Source organism: Thamnophis elegans, chromosome 3 (genome assembly GCF_009769535.1).
Source record: "Thamnophis elegans isolate rThaEle1 chromosome 3, rThaEle1.pri, whole genome shotgun sequence".
Lineage (NCBI taxonomy): Eukaryota > Metazoa > Chordata > Lepidosauria > Squamata > Colubridae > Thamnophis > Thamnophis elegans.
The window spans coordinates 56,050,543-56,067,381 of record NC_045543.1 but is presented as its reverse complement, the minus strand read 5'-3'; positions in this window follow the sequence as shown (position 1 = coordinate 56,067,381).

Sequence of the window (16,839 nt, the reverse complement as noted above, 5' to 3'; positions counted from 1 at the left end):
ACTTGGAAAAGTACAAATGGAAGCCAGCTATCATGAGTCCCACTCTCTTCCAGATTAGAAAAACATTTACCTGCTGCTATTTGGATCAATTCTTGCTATGTGCTGTAAAATACTATGTGGCATTAAAATGAAGGTTGTTAATCTAAATTTTATGTGCCCATGATTCAGCTGATTTTAACATATACCGCTCTACAACTTAAATGAACCCAAACAATTATGGGTTCCTTCTTTTCTTCACAACACCTAATAATAAATCTAGCCAGAAATATCCATATATTTCAAAGAGCTGTTGGTCTAAGGTCTGGTTTATTGTCCAAGGTTAATTATAAGGGAACGTATTTTTCTAAATGTTGGTCTTTTGAAATACAGGATAGAATGCAGAATAACAGAGTTGGAAGCGTAGGTGGTATTCAGCAGGTTCTGACCAGTTCTGGAGAACCCGTAGTGGAAATTTTGAGTAGTTCAGAGAACCAGTAAATACCACCTCTGACTGGCCCTGCCCCATCTATTCTCTGCCTCCCGAGTCACAGCTGATTGGGAGGAAATGGGGATTTTACAGTATCCTTTCCCTGCCACACCACCAAGCCTCGCCCAACAAGCCATGCCACACCCACCAAACCACGGCCACAGATCCGGGAGTAAAAAAAAAAATTGAATCTCACCACTATAGATCCAACCCTGTGCTCAAACAGAAAACCCTATTCCATTTCAGAAAAGTCACTGTCCAATCTCTGCTTAAAAACTTTCAAGGATGTTCAGCGCCCACAACCTCTAGAGCAGTGGTAGTCAACCTGGTCCCTACCATCCACTTGTGGGTGTTCCAGCTTTCATGGTGGGCGGTAGGGTTTTGTCCGATACTGAAGCATTTTCCTTTTTTTAATTTAATTGACTTCCTTACTTTATAAATCACCATTACTGTGGAACTGGTGGGCAGTTAGAAAATTTTACTACTAACAGAGATACAAAAGTGGGTGGTAGGTATAAAAAGGTTGACTACCCCTGCTCTAGAGGAAAGTTGTTCCAATTGATTAAGTGTTCTCATTGTCAGGAAATTTCTTCTTAGTTCTAGGCTGGATCTCTCCTTGATAAGTTTCCATTCATTACTTCATGTCTTGCCTTCAGGAGCTTTGGAGATTAGGTTGATCCCCCTTTCTCTATGACAGCCCCTCAAATGTTGGAACACTGCTATTATGTCACCTGTAGTTCTTTTCATTAAATTAGACATAGCCAAGTCCTGTCGTGTGTTTTAACTTCTAGTCCCCCGATCATCTTTGTTGCTCTTTCTTCACTCTTTCTAAAATCCAACATCTTTCTGGTATTGTAGTGACCAGAATTTGACGTTATTCCAAATGTGGTCTTACCAAAGCAGAAAAAAAACAGCTTTGAGTTTTGCAGATGTTTAAATAATATATTTATTGTTGAATACTTTTATGAATTATTGAGTACTTATGGATTACAATCTACTTTATTAGATACAGAAGATTATGTTATATAATATAATATAATAGGGATTGTTGGAGGATAACAGAAGTAATACAAATAAAACTGAGGTCTGAAGTGGAGAATTTTTGATAGATTGTGCCATTAACATGGTGGTGGGATACAGACATTCCTGCTTTGATGACTAATTAACATGTCTAAATCTGAAGAATTCATCCAGAGGTTGTGGTTTAACTTTTCAGTTCATTTAACAACCATAGTTTTCCAGACATGAGGAGTGCCCATTTAGGCATACTGTACAAGATAGCAGGTATAAGTATGAACATGCAGATGAACCAAGGAAATGAGTACAAATGAATATGCGCGCCCCCTTTTATGGACCTCTTAGGAATGGGATGAGGTCCACGATAGACAGTTTAAGGTTGAAGCTGTGAGGGTTAGAGGATGTAAGAATGGAGTCAGGTAGAGCATTCCTGGCAGGCATTGATCACTCTGTTGCGGAAGTCATATTTTCTGCAATTGAGTTTGGAGCAGTTTACCTTGAGTTTGTATCGATTGTTTGCCCATGTATTATTGTGGTTGAAGTTGAAGTAGTCATTGATAGGTAGGACATTGTAGCAGATAATTTTGTGTACTATGCTTAGTATTGTCAGCCCTTTAAAGTAGACTGGGCTAAGAAACTAACGCCTGGAAGACCAATATTACTTTGACAATTATAATGTATTTTGCAAGTCTAAATGGGCTTCCCCTCTCTCTCCTCTTATCTTTGGTGTAAATTACAAAGGATCTTTTCTGAGATGTTTTCTCAGGTCCCAGTTCTGCCCTGGACTCAGAGTTCTTTTATCTGGCCACTGTTTTGGAAGCAGATTTTCCTCCTATTCCTCAAGGCCATTATCTCTACCCACTACAGATATAGACTACTTCCCTAGACTTGGCATTTGGAGGAATCTTCAGAACTAAGAGACCTTGATAAAGCTGTTGTGTCCTCTTTCAAGCCTTTCATGTTATTGGCCACCCCCACATCTTGTAGTAATAATTTCTATAGGATTAATTATATGCAGTGTGAAGAATAACTTCTTTTTGTTTCTTTTAACTCTCCTTCCAATCAGCATCATTGGATTCAGTTCAGAGAATCAGAAGCAGAGAAACTTCTCCCTGTCTCTCTACATTGGGCATGATTTTATGCATCTCTTAAATTAGGACTCTCCAACTTGGCAACTTTAAGCCTGGCAGACCTCAACTCTCAGAATTCTGGGAGTTGAAGTCCGCAGATTTAAAGTTGTCAAGTTGGAGACCCCTATCTTAGATGACTTTTTTTTTCAGAAGCTAAAGACACCACACTCTTTCCCTTTTCTCATAAGGAAAATGTTTGAACCCCCTGATCATCTTGACTGCTCTCTTCTGCATTTTTCCTCATCTCTATTAAATCTTTTTTCCAGATGTGGCCACAAGAAATGTATATATTGTTCAAAAAGTGGGAATAATGCTGACTTGTATAAAGTTGTCACAGTAGGCTTTTAAAAAAATCAATCCCTTTTCTAGATACCTTTTTTTCACAACTAACCACCCTAAATTGACATCTCCATTGAGTTAGCCACCATGGACATCAAACCTTTTTCCTGGTTAATTACAAACTGCTCATCAATTAGTAGGTTCTTTTTCGTCTTTTTTGTGCATTAGTTTACACTGATTTAAACAGAATTGAATTTGCCTTTTGGCTGACCATTCCTTAGCTTACAGAGTCCTTCTGAAGTTTTTCACAGCTATTTTTTATTTTGCCTCTCTAAATAGTTTAGCTCACTGCTTATTCCTTTCAAGACTCTCAATGAACAAATTTAAAAGCACAGGTCACCATCATATATATTCTTGAAGAACTCCACTTCTTAATTCCACTAAATGAGAAAATTACTTATTTATTCCTAGTCTTTGTTTTATGTTTCTAGCTAGTGAGCAATCTCTTTGACAATATATTGTCAAAGTCTACAGGATCAGACTTCTTCCATGTACATATTGACACAACTCTAAAAAGATGATGAAGCATTTTTTTTTTTACCTTGCTGGATCCATGCTGATTTTTCTCAGGCAAGGCTTTTTCCAGTGGTGGTTTGCAGGTGGTATGCCCTGATACAGGCATACCGGATCCTGCCCGGAGCACCGGGTACCATTCTGGTATGGTGCTCTGGAGCGCCCACCTGCCCGCCCACACTCCTTACCTGTGCTTTAAGCTTTTGGCGCTTCCGCGCACGCTTATGACATGTATGGCACCTGTGCGATGCTCCGCTGAGCAGCTGGAGCGACACAGAGGCTTGCGGAAACATCATTTGACACTACAACACATGTGCGCACCGCACGCATGCATGTGGGTGACTCTGGGGCCGTTCCAACCGTACCAGTTGGAATGGAATCCAGAACCCACTACTGGCTTGTTCCTTTAGATGCCTAACTCTCTTTCTCCTTGATTACCATTGCTGCCAAATTGCATAGAAAGTAAATTAAGCAAGGATGCTACAATATCCCAAATGCCCCCTGGATGTCTTTTTGAAAATTAATGTTACATTGGCTATCTTCCTTCCCTTGCTACCACAGGTTGCTCTTCCAATTCCTTCTCTGAAAAAAGTCAAAATAGAAAAATACATATTTTTCCAGTAACTTCTATAGTATAGTCAGATGCACATAATTTCAGGAGTGGGCTCCAAAACTTGCAGCAACAGGTTCGCTGCCCCATTGCTGGTTGGGCATGGCCTAGTTGGCCTCCTGAACCATAGTGTGCAGGGGCATTTTTCGCCCTCCCCAGGCCCCAGAGGCTTTCCTCAAACCTCTGGGAGGGTGAAAACTGCTTCCCCCAGACTCCAGAGGCCCTCCAGAGACTGGAAACAGGCCATTTCTGGATTTCTGGAACTTCCTGTAGGCCCATTTTTTGCCTTCCCCCGGCTCCAGGGGCTTTCCTTGAGCCTCCATGAGGGCCAAAAACTGCTTCCCCTGGGCTCCAGAGGCCCTCTAGAGGCCAGAAACAAGCCCGTTTCCAGACTTCTGGAACCTCCGGTAGGCCCATTTCTCCCCCCCAACTCCGAATCTCTACACAGGCCCTGCACTTACTTGGCATGATGAATGAGTCATGTGGAGACTCTGGGGAGGGGTGGGGTGGGTGGGGTGAGATGGTCATGGCCAACCAGGTGTAGCATTTGGGGGTTCATTGAACTGGACAGAATCCTAGCAAGAGGATCTCCTGAACCTGTGCAGACCTGTGCAACCCACCCCTGCATAATTTCCTTCAGTTTCCCCACAATCGTCTTTTTGCTCTGAGAACTTTCTGCAATCACTGAGTACCCCACACTGGATAGCTTCTACAGCTAGTGTACTCTTTGTAATCATCTTAAAACTGAAAGTCTCTGAGTTCAGTTCCCAGTAAACGTTTTGAATCCCAAAGACTAACATCTGGCTGCCCAAATCTGATGAATCCCAACAGGATGAATTTTGTCTTCTGGAGGTCAATGTAATTAAAGAAATCATATATAATATGCACTATTTATTTATTTATCATCTAAGATGAAGTCAAATAGTTTTTTTTTAAAAAAAAAATACAGTACTTCACAAATACCTGTGAATGTATCTATCAAACAGGGATAAATTATATAAACTTAACATTGTATAGAAGGGACAAGATGGTTCTACAATATAAAGTAAAATAATCATTTTTCTACTGCCTTGGAAATATCTGAATATTGGTTATTTAATAGGAAAATCCCAATCTAGAGTTTATCAAACTAAAAAGTGGGTGTAGTCGCTGAAATTGCCAGTATTTGTATACCTTTATATTCAAGCACTTACAGAACTTCATATGGAAGACTATCCACCAGTCATGACTATGTAAAAATAGAAAAAATATCTCCTCCGTGTGTACATATGTGTATGATATATAAAATCTTATACATATGGTCATGACCAGAGGTGGTATTCAGCTGGTTCTTTTCAGTTCAGGTGAACAGGTAGTGGCAGATGTGGGAGGCTCTGCCCAGCCACCCCAACATAATATGTGACCTTCTGCACATACACAGACATGACATGTGCGAGCACTCATATTTGTGAACCGGTAGTGAAGGTAAGTGAATCCCACTGCTGGTCATGACATTATTTAATATCTGTGTTTGTGAAGTACACATTAATTTCCAAAATATGAGAGAGCCACCTGAAAAGGTCACCTCAAAAAAAAAAAAGCCACAAAAAGGTTATCTCACTCACTTTAGGCACAAATAACCATGCATTACAAAGATCGTTTGGAGGTGAGAGAAACATCTAAGGTAATTTAATAGATTCGCTCCCTGGATTGCCCCTGTGACTATGTAGGACAGAAGGGGAGAAAGATAATCACCAGATTGTGAGAATATGAGTGGCAGAGGTGGGTTGCTACTGGTTCACGCTAGTTCAGGTGAACTGGGTCACTGAACTGGTAGGGACGGTAGGTTCGCCACACTCCCGAGGTGGTTCCCTGGTCGCCGTGGCATGTTTTTTTTTGACATTTTTAATGTTCTATGCATGCACAGACCTATTTACAGGCAACTGTGCATGCATGGGAAACAAATCATGCATGTACCCAACCAGTAATGAAGGCAGCACCCACCCCAATGAGTGGGCAGATAGATGAGGAGACCCAAACTCATTGGTAGCTTCACATTGCAATGAACAAGGACATGGTGTCAGCATTGACTTCATTTAGTAATCAGGAAAGAAACCACTCAACTCCATTTGAATTGAAATCAAGTGTACTTTTACTAATTATAAATGAACAGTTGCAAAGCTAAGCTGAATCTGATTAATTTGGTGTGAAAGCGAATAATATCATGTATAACTCAATCCCCTCCGCTTGGCACCCCAGTCCAGGATGGAATGCTGGACAGTTAACCTTGGCGGGAAACTCCCTTCTTCCACATGCGCAGTAAGATGGTCAAGCAGCGTCTAGAATCTTCCTCCAGCACAGCATGATTCCCCTCCCAAATACCATGCCTCCCCCTTCCCGTTTCAATGGCAGTCAAAGCAGCAGCAAGCGAAGACTGACATCCGGCCCTCCTCCAGAAAAAGGGCGGTCAGACCTGCAGAAATGAAAAGAACACAAACAAACAGACAAACAACACCACACCAAAGAGGGAAAGGGGAAAGGAGAAAAACAAAAGAAAGGAAAATTAGGAGAGTGTCCAAAATCAGGGCTTGCCAGGATAACCAGAATAGAATTTGCGGAGCAGACGAGGCGCTCGAACATGGGACCCATCAACCCATTCAGTGTGAGAAGGGGGAAAATGCTTCCAAGCCACTAGGTACTGGACACGGTTCCGGCGTCTACAAGAGTCCAAAATTTCACGGACTTCGAAATGTTGCTCACCCTCAATCAAAAGCGGAGCGGGTGGAGGAGGGAGAGGCAGCCTCAAAGAAGAAGTGCAGACAGGCTTCAGGAGGTTAACATGAAAAACAGGATAAACCCGGTTGAGATGCTTAGGCAACTGGAGCTAGACAGAAACAGGGTTGATGACCTTGACAACAGGAAATGGGCCAACATATTTGGGCCCCAACTTTTTTGACTTCTGGGGTGTCTGAAGAAATCTAGTGGACAAATAAACTTGATCATCAACTTTGTACTCATAGGGTTTAGTCCGTTTCTTATCAGCCTGTCTCTTATGAGCACGGTGTGCAGCATCCAGAGTTTGGAGAGCCAAAGGCCAAATGTCCCGAAGGCGATTACTCCACTCGGACAGTGACGACACCTGGAGTTGTTCACGAGGAATCTCAGGAATGGGCACGAAATCCTGGCCAAACACCACATGAAAAGGGGTAAACCCAGTGCTGCTGTGCACGGAATTATTGTAAGCCACCTCAGCATGGGGCAACAAATCCACCCAATCATCCTGTTGGTAGTTGATGAAACAACGTAAATATTGTTCCAATACAGAATTAGTCCTTTCACAAGCCCCATTAGTCTGAGGGTGGTAGGAGGAGCTTAACCCCTGGGTGGAGCCAATCCGCTTCAGAAACTCCTACCAGAAAAGGGAGGTGAACTGAACACCCCTGTCCGAAATGATGCGGTCAGGCACCCCATGGAAGCGGTAAATATGGGAGATGAACATCTTAGAGAGAGATTTAGCAGAGGGAATCATGGAGCAAAGGATGAAATGGACCTGTTTGGAGAACAAGTCGGTAACAACCCAGATAACAGTGTGCCCCTGACTCTCAGGAAGTTCGACAATGAAATCCATGGAAATCTCCTTCCACGGGGCTATTGGGCGAGCCACCGCCTGGAGTAATCCATGGGGCTTACTCAGAGGTCGTTTAGCAGCAGCACAAACGGGACAACTGGCAACATATTTCTCAATGTCCTTTTTCAAAGAGGGCCACCAAAATTGCCGCTTGATGAGGTGGAGAGTCTTGACGAATCCAAAATGCCCTGCCATTCGGGAATCATGAGCCCATTGAAAAACAATGGTCCTAAGGGACGCAGGAACGTATAACTTCATCCCAATCCAAGGCAACTCATCCCTCATAGTGCATTCATTCACGTGCTGTCGGAACCAATCATCATCTGTGAGGGCCTTTTTCAGGTGAGAAAGTCCTGAGTGACCTCCAGCTTAGAGGTTGCGTGACTCCTAGTAACAACAGGAGCAGCGAGGCTCATCGCAGGAATGACAGGCTAGATCACACAGAGCTTAGAACAGTTGTATTGAAGAAGTCTGGATAAAGCATCAGCCATAAAAAATTTCCCACCTGGAATGTATTTCAAGGTAAAATTAAATCTATTGAAATGCTGAGCCCAGCGCATTTGCTTAGGAGAAAGTTTTCTGGGTGTCCTCAAAGCTTCCAAATTTTTATGGTCAGTCCATACCTCGAAAGGGTGTTTGGTGCTCTCTAGAAAATGGCGCCATGTGGCCAAAGCCCAGTGAACAGCAAAAGCTTCTTTTTCCCAAATGGCCCAATGTCTCTCCGTGTTCGTTAGTTTGTGAGAGGTGTACGCGCAGGGTTGTAATTTACCTTGACTATTAGTTTGAAGTAATACAGCTCCCACAGCCATGTCACTGGCATCAGCTTGGACCACAAAAGGCGCGTCCATGTCCGGGTGCTTGAGGACTGGCTCCTCTGCAAAAAGGCACTTTAACTTCTCGAAAGCAGCTTGGCACTCCATAGTCCAATTCAGTGGCTTGCTAGGTTTGGGTTTCACCTCACCCTTAGACTTAAGGAGGTTAGTTATGGGGAGAGCTATTTTAGCAAAAGAGGGAATAAATTGATGATAGAAATTAGCAAAACCCAAAAATTTCTGCAATTGCTTGCGTGTACTCCCACTCGGTGACCACCTTGACCTTAGTGGGGTCCATTTCAACGCCCTTGTGGGAGATGCGATAGCCTAGGTAGTCAACCTTCTCCTGATGGAATTCACACTTGGACAATTTGGCGTAGAGTTCAGCCGCCCAAAGTTTCTTTAGCACTGTACAAACCAGCTTCACGTGTTCTTCATGTGTTTCCGTGTAAATAAGGATATCATCTAAATAGACGATAACACCTTTGTAAAGATGGTCATGCAAAACCTCATTAATCAGTTGCATGAAGACCGCTGGCGCCCCCTGTAGGCCAAATGGCATTACACGATATTGGAAACAGCCAAGGGGGCAGTTGAAAGCAGTTTTCCATTCGTCCCCCTCTTTAATTCTGACTCTATAATATGCCTCTCTTACGTCCAACTTAGTGAAAATACGGCCCTTCCCCAGGTGGGCCAGCATGTCCTTCATTAGTGGCAATGGGTAAAGGTTCTGGGGTGATATCGCATTCAGGTTTTTGAAGTTCACACATAATCTCAGGGAGCCATCTTTCTTTTCTCTGAACAATACTGGAGCCTTGGGTCTTGCCAGTTCAATGAAACCCCTTTCCAAGTTCTTATCAATGAATTTCCTCATTTCCTCCATTTCTCTAGGGGACATTGAATATATTTGGGGCTTTGGAAGCTTTACTCCAGGCAAAATATCAATGGTGCAATCTGTGGGTCTGTGGGGGGGTAATTTATCAGAAGATTTTTCACTAAAAACCTCCCTGAGGTCCCAATACTCCTTTGGAATTCTTTCCTCCCCCTCGATTCTCTCCTGCCCCCTAGCTGCTAATGTGGGGGTAGTAGTGTCAGAGTGTTGAGCCTCAACCCTCCTCTCAGGGAGTATGTTTGTGTGAATTCGTAACTAACCCTCTCTCCAGTGAATGTGTGGGTTCTATCTACGAAGCCAGGGGAGTCCCAAAATAAGGGGTCGGTCCATCCCAGGCGCCACAATAAAAGTTATTAATTCCTGGTGGGTACCCATCCTCATTTCTATGGGTTCTGTAGAAAAATGAGCAGGGCCACCTCCCACAATAGAACCATCAATTTGGCAAAAAAACAATAGGGGTTTTCAAAGTTCTTAACTTCAAGCCCAGTTTTTCCACCATCTCAGGGCTTATCATGTAGCGGGAACAGCCTGAATTTAGCAGAGCTAAAAAAATTTCATTTGCGCCAGAAGATGGCACTCTAAGTTCAATAGGGATAAGCATAGGGCCAGTTCTGGAACTTACCCAGCGATGAGATTCCTCCCCATCTGATTCGTCAGATGAGCTGGGGCTCACGCCACCCTCCTCCTCTGGCTGGAAGTGTTGGGAAACATTCTCAGCAGCGAAAGCAGCTTCCTTTCTCTGGCTTGGAGTTTTCACTGATTTCCCCTCCCTCCAGGGGGGGGGGTTTGAGCCAATTTGACGCGGCAATTCACAGCACAATGCCCCTCCTTTCCACAGCGGAAACAAGTGAAAGGCTTGGCTTTGCCAGCAAAATTTCCCCTTCCCTCACTTCTGGGGCAGGGGGTGGGTTGGGACTGCTGGGGGGGATTTCTCCACATCTCCCTCTTTCATGCACTGAAGCCTGGCTAAATCCAATTCCACGTCTGCAGTGTTTTCATACCAAACTGTTAAACGACGTGGAAGGCGTCTGTTTATGCATTGTTGGTATATATCTTTATGCAATCCCTCAGCAAACTCATCCAGCAAAGCCTCTTCTGAGCACCCCCTCATATAAGCTGATAATTCTTGAAATTCCTGCACATAATCCAGCACAGTTTTGTTTCCCTGTTTAAGAGCCATAAATTTCAGGCGGCCGCGACGCTCAGTCAAAGGGTTGTCGAACTTCCTTCTCATGGCTGACATAAATTCATCAAAATTCCTCAGAAGAGGGGAATTGCATTTATGTAGGCCGACCATCCATTCGGAAGCTTTCTTCTCTAAAGCCATTAACACCATTCTCACTTTAATTTCATCTGTCTCTAAATCAGGTCCATAGATTTCCATATAATTCCAGACCTGAATTATAAACAACCCAAGACTTTTGGGATCTCGATCATATTTTACGCTTAAGGGAGGGACCTTTGCCAACCGGCGTCTCCTGGGGGCCCTCCCTGCTCTTTGAATGACTCTAACCACAGGGGGAGAGGCTGGCTCTGGGTTTTCTTGCGCACAACCCCCCTTGGCCCCTTCACTTAAGCTATGCATTGAGTACCTTTGTTCCAACTCCTCTGTTGGCTCTCTTTCCACTGCTCTCTCTCGGCTTTGACGTTCAGTCCATGCCTCTTCGAGGAGTTTCATGGCATGGGAAATCTTGTAATCTTCTTCTCCAGAGCCACTCCAATCCGCTACTGGTTTTTTCTTTGGCCTCCTTCTCGTAACTCCAGCATGTAATTCCTCAGGTTCCTCTTTCTGTCCCACACCCCAAGTCCATCTGGGACGGACGGCAGGTTCTTCCACCCTCAGTTCAGCCAGTCTTTCCGTTAAAGATGGTCCCACTGCTGCCCCATCTTCTTCCTCCTGGTCGCTTGCATGCAAAGACATTCCTTTTCTTCTTGTGAGGGCACCCCCCTTGGTAGTTGTTAGCTCCGGGATGGGTGCGAATGAGATTCAGCTTATTGTCACCATTGACTTCATTTAGTAATCAGGAAAGAAACCACTCAACTCCATTTGAATTGAAATCAAGTGTACTTTTACTAATTATAAACGAACAGTTGCAAAGCTAAGCTGAATCTGGTTAATTTGGCGCAAAAGCGAATACTATCATGTATAACTCAATCCCCTCCCCTTGGCACCCCAGTCCATAGTCCAAGTATAATGCACCCAACTGTCAGGTGGGAGATAACTTCAAAAGGCATCACCAGGACGGAATGCTGGACAGTTAACCTTGGCAGGAAACTCCCTTCTTCCACATGCGCAGTAAGATGGTCAAGCAGCGTCTAGAATCTTCCTCCAGCACAGCATGATTCCCCTCCCAAATACCATGCCCCCCCTTCCCGTTTCAATGGCAGCCAAAGCAGCAGCAAGCGGAGGCTGACACATGCATTCAATTTTATGGCCCTTAAGATTTTTGGAGAAGCAAGGACAAAAATAGCCAGAGAAATGATTGAAGCCTGGGAAAGTCCCTTGCCAGGCAATAGCAGTGCTCATTTACTACCAGCTTACTAGGTACTTAAGAGCTAAGGGCATGACAACACAAGGAAATAATAACGAACAACTTAACAGCCAGTCATCAACACCCAAATTAAGATCTAACAGCCACACACAACTATATACATGTTGTATATATGAATACAACACGTAGAACTAGTGATGGGATTCAGCCAATTTGCACCACTTCGGGAGAATTGGTTGTTAACTTTCTGAGCAGTTTGGTGAACTGGTTGTTGGAAGAAATCATTAGGGCAGAAAACCACTTGTTAAATTATTTGAATCCCACCACTGCGTAGAACAGCTCAGTGCACACATTCTGGAGGAGAGAAGTGCCCTGAGGAAGGGCTCCAGAACAAGTCCGAAAACTTTGAAGAATAAATCTTTGGTCCTGGTGACTTACCTGCATTGGATCCTGCAACCTTATCCTGGGACTGTCAGCACCTCTCCATTAGATAATTAGGAAAGAAAGACCACGAGTCTCCATGTGTGGAAAGCAAGTGTACTTTTACTAATTATAAATGATTAAAGGCATAGCGAAGCGAAATCTGAATATTTAGGCGCGAAAGCGATTGATATATAGAAAAGTCCATTCCCCTCCCCTTGGCATCACAGTTACAGTCCAATCATAATTCTCTCAAGTGTCAGGTGCAAGATAACTTCAAAAGGCATCCCGAAGATGGAATGTCAGTGCCGTTAGTCCTGGCGGAAACTCCCACGCATGCGTAGTCCGATCAGCAGCTGAACTCTAGAACCTTCCTCCAGCACAATGAGTAACCCCTCCCAAATACCATGCCCTCCCTCCCCGTTTCATGGCAGTCGAAGCAACAGCAAAGCAGAGGCTGACATCCGGCCATCCCCCGGAAAAAGGCAGTCAGGCCTGGAGAACGAGAAAACACAAACAAACAGACAAACAACAAAACACAGAAGAGAAAAGAGGGGGGGGAGAAAAAGTCAAGGCTTGTCAGGATAAGCAGAATAAAACTGCCGAAGCAGCCGGGGGGCACGAACATGGGACTTGTCAACCCATTCAGTATGAGATGGAGGAAAATGCTTCCAAGCCACTAAGTACTGGATTCGATTACGCCGCCGTCGAGAGTCCAGTATCTCACGAACTTCAAAATGACGTTCACCGTCAACCAACAGGGGGGCAGGAGGAGGGTCGACAGGCGGACGTAAAGCAGAAACACGAACAGGCTTAATGAGGTTAATGTGGAACACGGGATGAACATGGTTGAGATGCTTGGGCAGCTGCAAACGAACCGAAACAGGATTGATGATCTTGATGATGGGAAACGGACCCACGTACTCAGGTCCCAATTTCTTCGACTTTTGCGTAGTTTGAAGGAACTTTGTGGACAAATAAACCAGGTCACCCTCCCTGTACTGATAAGGTTGCGCACGCCTCTTATCTGCTTGTTTCTTATGAGCACGATGCGCAGCATCCAAAGTAGCAAGAGTCAAAGGCCAAACATGGCTCAGACGTTCGCTCCAATCAGCGACAGAAGAAACTTGTGGTTGTTCACGAGGAAATTCAGGAATAGGAACAAAATCCTGACCAAAAACAACACGAAAAGGAGTGAAACCAGTGCTGCTATGGACAGAATTATTGTAGGCCACCTCAGCGTGCGGTAGCAAGTCCACCCAATCATCTTGCTGATAATTGATGAAACAACGTAAATATTGTTCCAAAACAGAATTAGTCCTCTCACAAGCCCCATTAGTCTGAGGATGGTGGGCGGAGCTTAGTCCCTGGGCGGAGCCAATGCATTTAAGAAATTCCTTCCAGAAAGCAGAAGTGAACTGGACACCCCTATCGGAAATGATGCGATCAGGCACCCCATGCAAACGGTAAATGTGGGAAATGAAGAGTTTAGCCAGTGCCTTTGCAGAAGGAATCTTGTGGCATGGAATAAAATGAACTTGTTTTGAAAATAAGTCCGTAACCACCCAAATGACAGTGTGCCCCTGGCTCTCAGGAAGTTCGACAATGAAGTCCATCGAAATCTCCTTCCAAGGGGCGACAGGGCGGGCCACGGATTGAAGTAGGCCTTGTGGCTTTCCAGGTGGCCGTTTAGCGGCTGCACAGACCGGACAACTGGCAACATAAAGTTCAATGTCCTTTTTCAAAGAGGACCACCAAAACTGTCTCTTCACCAGGTGTAATGTTTTTACGAATCCAAAGTGACCTGCTAACTTAGAATCGTGAGCTCGTTGGAGGACGACGAGACGAAGAGAGGCTGGGACGTAAAGCTTGGCTCCGATCCACGGTAAATCGTCCCTCATGGTGCACTCATCCTGATGCTGCTGGAACCAGTCATCCTGGGGAAGGGCCCGTTTGAGACCAGAAAGAAAATCCTGAGGCACCTCCACTTTCGAGCGTGCCTGCTGGCGAGTGACCACTGGAGCCACAAGGCTGGATGTGGGAACGACAGGCTGAACAATACTCAGTTTAGAGCAGTTGTATTGAGGGAGTCTGGACAAAGCATCAGCCATGAAATTCTTCCCCCCCAGGGATGTACTTGAGTGTGAAGTTGAAACGGTTGAAATGTTGGGCCCAGCGCATCTGCTTAGGGGACAGGCGGCGTGGAGTCCTCAAAGCTTCCAAATTTTTGGGGTCAGTCCACACCTCAAAAGGGTGTTTAGTGCCCTCTAGAAAGTGGCACCACGTGGCCAGGGCCCAGCGCACTGCAAATGCTTCCTTTTCCCAAACGGCCCAACGTCTTTCAGTGTCTGTGAGCTTGCGGGAGGTGTAAGCGCAAGGTTGCAAATTACCTTGGTCGTTGGCTTGAAGCAAGACGGCCCCAACAGCCACGTCACTGGCATCAGCTTGGACGACGAAAGGCTTGTCCATGTCGGGATGCTTCAGAACCGGTTCCGCAGCAAAGAGGTGCTTCAACTTCTCGAAAGCAGCTTGACACTCCATGGTCCAATCCAGTGGCTTGCTAGGCTTAGGTTTAGGCCCACCCTTGGACTTCAACAAGTCTTGCCTGTATTTTTGAACTGTATCTGTTTGCCAATGAATTACAATGAATTTTTAGAAAAATTAAAGGCGGAAGTCACAAGCCTTTATCTTTCTCTTACACATAAATTCTTCAAATCCACAGATTCCAAATTCATAGGGAGAGCACCGTACATGGATCTTTAAAAAAAAAAATCTTGCTTCTTGAATACAGAATGTCTATCTGTTTCATTCAGAACTGCTTCACACTAGGGCTGTACAGCTGCAGATGTTAAATCTGTGAATGGTTGCTTGTGCAATGATTTCATTCCAAAAGAAAAATACAATACAAAAATTGTCTGACAAGTCAGCTCATCAAGTTCTTTTTCAAATAATGGAACTATTTCAGTCCTTTCCTTTTTTCTATGCTCTGTATGTATTTGACCAAATGGATCTTATTAACTTCTGTACATAAATGTCTGCTCTTAATGTAACATTTCATCAAAAGATCCATTAAGATTACTGAGTCTTGTGCCTAGAGGTTGTAATACCAACACATCTAGAGGGCACTGGTTGGGGAAAGTTGGCTTTGATTTTGGTCTTTAAATGAGAGTAGTATAATGAAATATCTATACTATACTTTGAGTTTAATTAAATGAAGTAGCCATTCATCAGATAACTGTCTGGTTTAGAATTATTTCTAAATGCTACCTGCAAAAATAGGCAAACAAACATATAAATCTGTACTTCTCACAGTGTTATCATTACCAAATAATCAATGTTTTCTTAGTATACATCCCAGGGCATGAGGGCAGAGGTGACAGATAATTGTTCCTTCTTTTTTATCACACCTAGAAATAGAGTACCACCAATGAAATCCCCTTAATCTTGAGTTATTTCCTGGAGTCAGAAATGACACTGCTCTTACAAAATGCCCTGGATTTATTTGCTATAATTTTGATGGGGCAAACATCAAACAAGTGCATTCTGGTATTTCAGATGTAGAAAAGCCAAAACATCCGGCAGATTTACTTGCCTGGAAATGAATAATTTTGCAATATAAGACAGCTGATCTATTAAACTAAGCCAATAACTCCACTGAACAGTTTGTCTATGTTCCAGTCTTTTTAACATTGCAAGACATATTTTGCAGAGATGCACCTATGATTTGAGAATAAATTAAGGTAGTCTTTCAGTCACGGTACACTACCCACAGTTTTTCACTCTAATTAACCCCTTCTGCAATTGTAAGCACTGTGAGAAGGCTGAAACAACACAGCTACTAGATATAATATCTGTAATGGGGAAGATAGAGAAACACATAGAACATGGGCACTGTCTCAGGTATGTCCTATTTTTATTTATCTAGACCTGAAAGAACATCTATAAGAATATTCACCTCCAAGTACAATTATGATAGTGATTGAGGGCAATCTTTGAAGTCATAATGCACCCCTCAGCACATATGAGATGAAATTTGGAACTGTATAAATCCCCAAAATGCTTCTGGACTGCCCAGATATCAGCTGTCCAAGGCAACCACCCCAAGAGAAATACTTGGATAGATTAAGTTGATAAATTCTTACAAAGAATGCTAATAGCATTCTACATTCTATATCCAAGAGAAAGTATAAGATACAAGTATATAATAACCTTGGGAAACAGGAGGAAGACCTGCTGTTTAGTCTATGGCAAGATGACAGATATCTCAATCCACAGAAGGAATAAGGGAGGGGAAAATGTCTCAGAAGGAAACATGTCCAATTTTCTGGAAAGTAAACATAAGGGAGGAGAAAAATGCTTTCAGACTTGCAAGATATTCTAACTTTACAATAAAAGTAATATTAGTACATGTCTTTGGTTTACTGCCCGAAGTACTTTGAAGGGCTGACATCAGTCCTGTACATCTGAAAGCACTCCCTTGTTTTACTTTTACCTTTATTTTCCAAAAAACTGAAATATCTTCTGAAATATTATTTGTGCTC